A 5,847-nucleotide genomic window follows, 5' to 3' on the forward strand; every position below is an offset into this window, starting at 1 on the left:
AATGCTCAAGCTCTTTAAAGTCTGGTGGATTCTGATTGGCTGTCAATGTTTTTATTGTTCATCAGCTGGGAAAAAAACTGTTCTGAAAGAGATTCCAACAATATTGTTCCTCTGTGTCATTAAATGTTAACTCTTAAATGTTCCTTTCATTCTCTTAAAATTACACACAGAATTCTGTCTTTCTCTGCCTATTTCTCTTCATCTTATTCCTTTACTCCCTCACTCACACATTATTTTATGCTCTGTTGTAAGGTAGAAACTGAGAGTTTGCATGATGGCCTTTTCTCAGAGTCTGAATCTGATGTGTACAGATGAACTCAGGAGTCTGCTAGAGTTGCCAGGGAACTTGAGCTTGAAGTATATAATTATAACTGCTTAATTTATATGTTTAAACAACAATAATAATTAAACATGGGGTCAATAAATATTTTCTTGTTTTACAGCTGAAGACCAAAAACACAAAGAAAATCAGGCTGATGAATGAGGAATGAACATGGCCTTCTTGTGCACAAACAGAAAAGACAGAGAGCTGAAAAGTTGCACATTTCCATTGGTATGTCTATATTCAATGCAGTTATGTGTGGTACAGCATTGTTGTTGATCTCTCAAAAGACTCTTCAAGTCAGCAGTTATCATTTTTCGCATATACATATTTTTATAGCTCCTAGAATGAGCAAATCAGCTGTGCATCATCTCTGGGATTTGGGAAGGAAATGACTGAATATGGTGAGTACTGACACCTGCACCTGTATTCACCAACACCATTTCTCTAGAGTTAATGTTGACTTATTGTTTTGTCTGTTTGTTTGAAGAAAGATGAAGCCAGTTGATGAAGATATAAATTCAATGGCCACCAAGTGCCGCACTGCTGCCTGAACCCATCAGTTATCTGCTGTGAAGACTGCATTCGCAAACAGCTCTACTGCGACAGCTCAGATGTTATGGCCATAAAAGTAAACTTCACAACTGAAGTTGTGGAGGGATTCTTTTGGCCCATACCTCCAACAAGAATCAATGGTAAGTCCAGTGCAACAATTAGAAATAAAAATACTATATATTGTTTATTGATTTACCACACCCTAAATACATGTTTTGTCCCTCCAGGACATCTACAGCAGGTGGTGTGTGAGGAGGACCGTCAGAGACTCCAGCCACCCGAACCATGGATTGCTCTCACTGTCACCATCAGGCAGATGTTATCACAGAACCTGCACCAGCAGACAGCGAGACAAGTTCTTTCCACAGGCGATCAAACTGTACTGAACTCATACCAGTAACACCACACAGAACACCCCACCAACCTCATATACACTGCACTCTATCAGTTACGCTGACCTCATTATTATTCTGCACCCTGACATTCTGTTTGCACTAATTCATACCGTGCTGCACTGCAAACATATACGTGTACTGTGATTATTATTGTTTTCATTTCATGCTCTCTGTATAGCATAATATTTACCATATATTGTTCTTTACCTGTATTGAGGCCCTTATATATGTGTGTTGCATATATATTCAGTATTTGTATTTCATATATAAGAGTTTGGTTCCAAAACGCGATAAACACCTTTTTTTTTTTTTTGAGTTTCCACCAAAATCAGTATTGTGTCTCAGTATTGTATTGAAAAGTCAAATTTTAATTTTATGCAAAATGCGATATCCGCTGAGTTATTCTGTCATGTTTTCTCCCTTTTTTTTTCCAAAACGCGACAAACGCCAGTCTCCCTTCTTTGCAGAATGCGATATATCCGCTCAACCAATCACATCGCACCATTCCACGCACTGTAGACAGTAATGGCAGCGCTTTGAATACACCCAGCATCCTAGTTTTCATAATCTATTTTATACTTTGTGATCAACAAACAAACTTAGGGCTGCACGATAAATTGCATGTGATTGTCATGCACATCTCGTCAGTAAAGCCGGTTCTGTGAATAGTAAATCTCCATCACGTGCTTTCCGATGAAGTGGCATTTAATACACAGAGCCATAGATCACTGCTATATCGCGTTCATAATCGCAGATGAGTCACATTCGATTATGAACGTGATATTGCGTAGCTTGTCAGTGTAAGTGTTTTTATTAATGCCATTAATGTTTTTGTTAATACAGCGTAGGCTATAGCACTAATCAACTAAATAAATGTAACATGGCAAAGATGAATTCACTTTTGGAAGTTGAATGTAAGGGAAATGTCATTTTGGAATTTCTGTGGTTTAATGTGATATTGTTGTTCATGTATGTTCATGATGAAATTTTCTTTTATTGTTGTAATTCATTTATAGCATTAACAAGATGACCCGTTGAAATTATTTTGGGAGCGATGACTGATTGAATGCATTTTTAGTCCAGTGCCTGCATATAAGATTAGTATTGACCAAGTTCAGAGGCTGTCATATGTGGATCAACTTACTTTGTTGTGTATTTTCAACAGTTTCAATATGAAAAATAACCTTTATATTGATTCAATGGATTTATTGCATTTTGAAGAAAAAAAAGTGTCATGGATTTATTGCATTTTGGGAAAAAAATAATTTTATAATAAATCTTTGAAAATCAAAATCTGGATTTGAATTTTTAATGTTATTATAACCTAAAGATGCTATGTGAAAGTTTGAAACAGAAAATAGTGGTTTTCATCTTGCCACTTTCTTGGTAAAGAAAACACATTTTTACTCAAACTCTTCATTTAGTCATTCATTTGTCATCCATACTGTCTAGAGGTGGAAAGTAACTAATTACAAATAATTTCGTTATAGTACTTAAGTACATTTTTAAATGTTTTCTACTTTCTTGAGTATAATTAAATTGTGGTACTTTTACTTTTACTTGAGTAAAATAAAACTTAAGTATTCAACTTCGCTACATTTATTTTTCACCAAAAGTACAAAGTACAAAGAAAAAAAAATAGACAAGGTGCCGATGGAGAAACAGAGCGAGCCGGCGTTTGACCGGCACTTTTCAAACTGCTGGGGTGGAGCCCTGCGCTTCAGCCAATAACAGACAGGTCTGACTCGGGTGTAAAACCAATCAAAACTTCCAGTTCCGCTGCGGGGGCGGGGCGTTCAAACTTTGCTTTGACTGTCAATCACCGGCGTTGTCGTTTTGAATCAGCATAGCATTTCAATATTTTAGTGAATGTGATTTTAAATCGTCATTTTGTCAGCTCCTGAAATGGGTCATACCGTTGATATTACCAGAGCACACAGCAGTATAAGTAAATAGAAAACTCGGTTGATAGAATTATTGCATGGATGGAGCAAGAACAATGTTTCTAAAATACATGCACACAGTTCAACTGAATAGTAAAAATCGCCCTCTTTAACAGTGCAGTTAAACTAAGGCCCAATCCCAATTCTACACCTTAGCCCTTCCCCTGTAGGTGTGTCTCAATTCTCTTTTGCCTGGAGGGGTCGGGGTAGGGGAAGGGCCAGACAGCCCTTCAAACGAAGATTTTTCGGGACCACACTTCAAGGGGTATGAATTATCTCAGCATAAACCGGCTTCAGGGGCAACATGGCTGCCCGAGCGAACAAAAAGACACATGAATGTAAGCATTTTGGCATTAATAAAGATTTTAACGAAAGTAATAATTTGTTTTATGTTAAATTCAATCGTGAGTTCATATTTACGGTCATGTTACTCAAAGAAATGTTTGCAAAAAATCGCTAATATTTGCTAACTAACGTCATATCATTATAGACTGCACGATAGTGCCACAACATATTTTCATGTCTGATCAGGGCAATAACCACTGTTGACATTGAGGGGGGCTAGTCCCACCAATAATTAGAAATCGCTAAACCCTTTTCTCAAATATTGCCAATTCGAGAGCGAGACAGAAAGAGAGAGAGAGAGATGAAAGTTGCGTGTATGCGCGTTGTCCTTTTTAGAGTGAGTTTACTTAAAAAACAGCGATTTTATCCTCTCTTTGCTGGAAAATATAATGTAGCGATTCAGTATTTAAACTGTTATTAATAAAAGTCATGAAGCAGCGTTGACAAGTTTATTTTCTCCTAGACATGTGAGCTGTGCGATCTCCGATATATGTGTGTGTGTGTGTGTCTGTGTGTGTGTCAGTAAGCAGCGCATTAATATAGAACGGTAATTAAAGGCTCTATTGCACACCAGCACACCAGTATAGGTGTGTGTATTGTAGGAGCTAGTCGACGTATGATGACGTGTGACGGCATAGTAGTGGTGTCCCAATTCTTAGGGGACACTCTGTTTCAAGGGACAAGGGGAAGGGGTAGGTGGCGGGGTAGGGGAAGGGGTATAAAATAGAATTGGGATTGGGCCTAAATGTACGAAGCTAAAATAACCTCAACATTAACAACAACACTGAAATAAGAGCGCATGCATTTTTATGTGCATCTGGCTGATAGATAGTAGACTGGACCGTGTTTTGCACCTCATGTGTCTTTCTGTGTTTCCTTATTTGTTCATTTTCCTGTCCTTGTTTAGTTTAATTATGAATCCGTTCAGCTGTGTTCTATTAATTACCCTTGTATTTAAGTTCCTGCCTGTTCAGTTTCCCTTTTGTCTGGTCTACTCGTTACATGGATGTGTGTCCTGCTGTCTCCTGTGTTTATGTACCCTGTGTTTCATGGATTAAAGACTGTTTTGTATATTCTTCGTCTCCTCGCTCCTTAGTTCCGGTTATCCTCGTGTGTGTGTCATGACAGAAGACCAGACCAAGACAGTAAGCGGAGCCCCTTCTCCTGTGTTTTTATTTCCGTTTTTTGTCATCTTTTATTTTCCCTTTTCTTCTCCCTATGAGAAGTATGAGGACCACCTCGCTGTGAAACGAGCAGGGCGCGCCGTTGACATGCCCGCCAGCCGCACCGAAGACAAGCCCGCCGGCCGCTCAGAAGTCAAGTTCGCCGGCCGTGCCGTTGTCATGCTCGCTCCAGTGTCGGCTCCAGCACCAGAGCTCCCTCCAGTGAGGGCTCCTGCTTCCGAGTATAGCCCACGGAGGGCTCCTGTTCCCGAGTATAGCCCACGGAGGGCTCCAGATCCCCAGTTAAGCCCAGGGAGGGCTCCAGATCCTCCGTTAAGCCCAGGGAGGGCTCCAGTCCCCTGTCATGGCCCACGGAGGGCCTCGGAACCTGTAAGCATCCCCAAGTATTTTTTTTGGGGGGGGGGGGGGTAGTAGGGCTCCAAACGTAGGGGCCGGGGCGGGGGCTGGGGCCAGGCTGCTTTGCCATGGCCTCCTGAACTACCTGCTCTGCCATGCCAGATCCGCTATGGCGCCCAGAGCTTCCAGATCCGCCATGGATCCCGGAATGGGTGCCGCCCTGGAGGCCTTCCGTCCGGTAACCCTGCTCATAGAGGCCTCCAGAGTGCCCCCCCCTCCCCATTGAATGTTGTACGGCGCGAGATGTAGGGCTGTAGTACTTGAGTCCGGTCTCGAGACATTTTTCTATCGTCTCGGACTTGTCTCGGACTCCTTGGTGTTTGCACTCGGACTTGGTCATTGGACTCGCCAAATGTTCTCGTTGGTCTCGACCGAGTCCAGCAATATGCTTTTTTCTCCTTCAAAACAAAACCACATTTGCATGTCGCGCCTGAAAACGCGTGGAAAACGCTAGGCGCGCCGCTTTCTCCTTCTTTCCAAAGCACTCTGTAGCTTGTGCTCTATGCTTGCGCTCCCGTGGCGTCTGTCGTTGCTTAGCAACTGTGACCTGCGCTCTCCATGAAGATGCGGAAGTGTCAGCAAAGGATAAATGGATTTGCAGCACTAAAAACCCCTTGCAGTAGCTCTGCTACTAAATTTATTTTAAAAAATAGCTATCCTTGTACAGCTATGATCAGCTGTTTCTGCGTCTTGGCTGCTTTCAATTT

At 41.4% G+C, this 5,847-nt stretch overlaps 1 long non-coding RNA gene across 1 annotated transcript; it reads left to right on the forward strand.

Moving 5' to 3' along the window:
• The first annotated feature begins 461 nt into the window (after positions 1-461).
• LOC107552659 (uncharacterized) lies at positions 462-974 on the forward strand. The gene is made up of 3 exons (XR_001604881.1): positions 462-553; positions 662-726; positions 813-974. It is a non-coding gene; the product is annotated as an uncharacterized lncRNA (long non-coding RNA).
• Positions 975-5,847: the final 4,873 nt, after the last annotated feature.

Source organism: Sinocyclocheilus grahami, unplaced genomic scaffold (assembly GCF_001515645.1).
Source record: "Sinocyclocheilus grahami isolate Dianchi unplaced genomic scaffold, SAMN03320097.WGS_v1.1 scaffold455.1, whole genome shotgun sequence".
NCBI classification, from domain to species: Eukaryota; Metazoa; Chordata; class Actinopteri; order Cypriniformes; family Cyprinidae; genus Sinocyclocheilus; species Sinocyclocheilus grahami.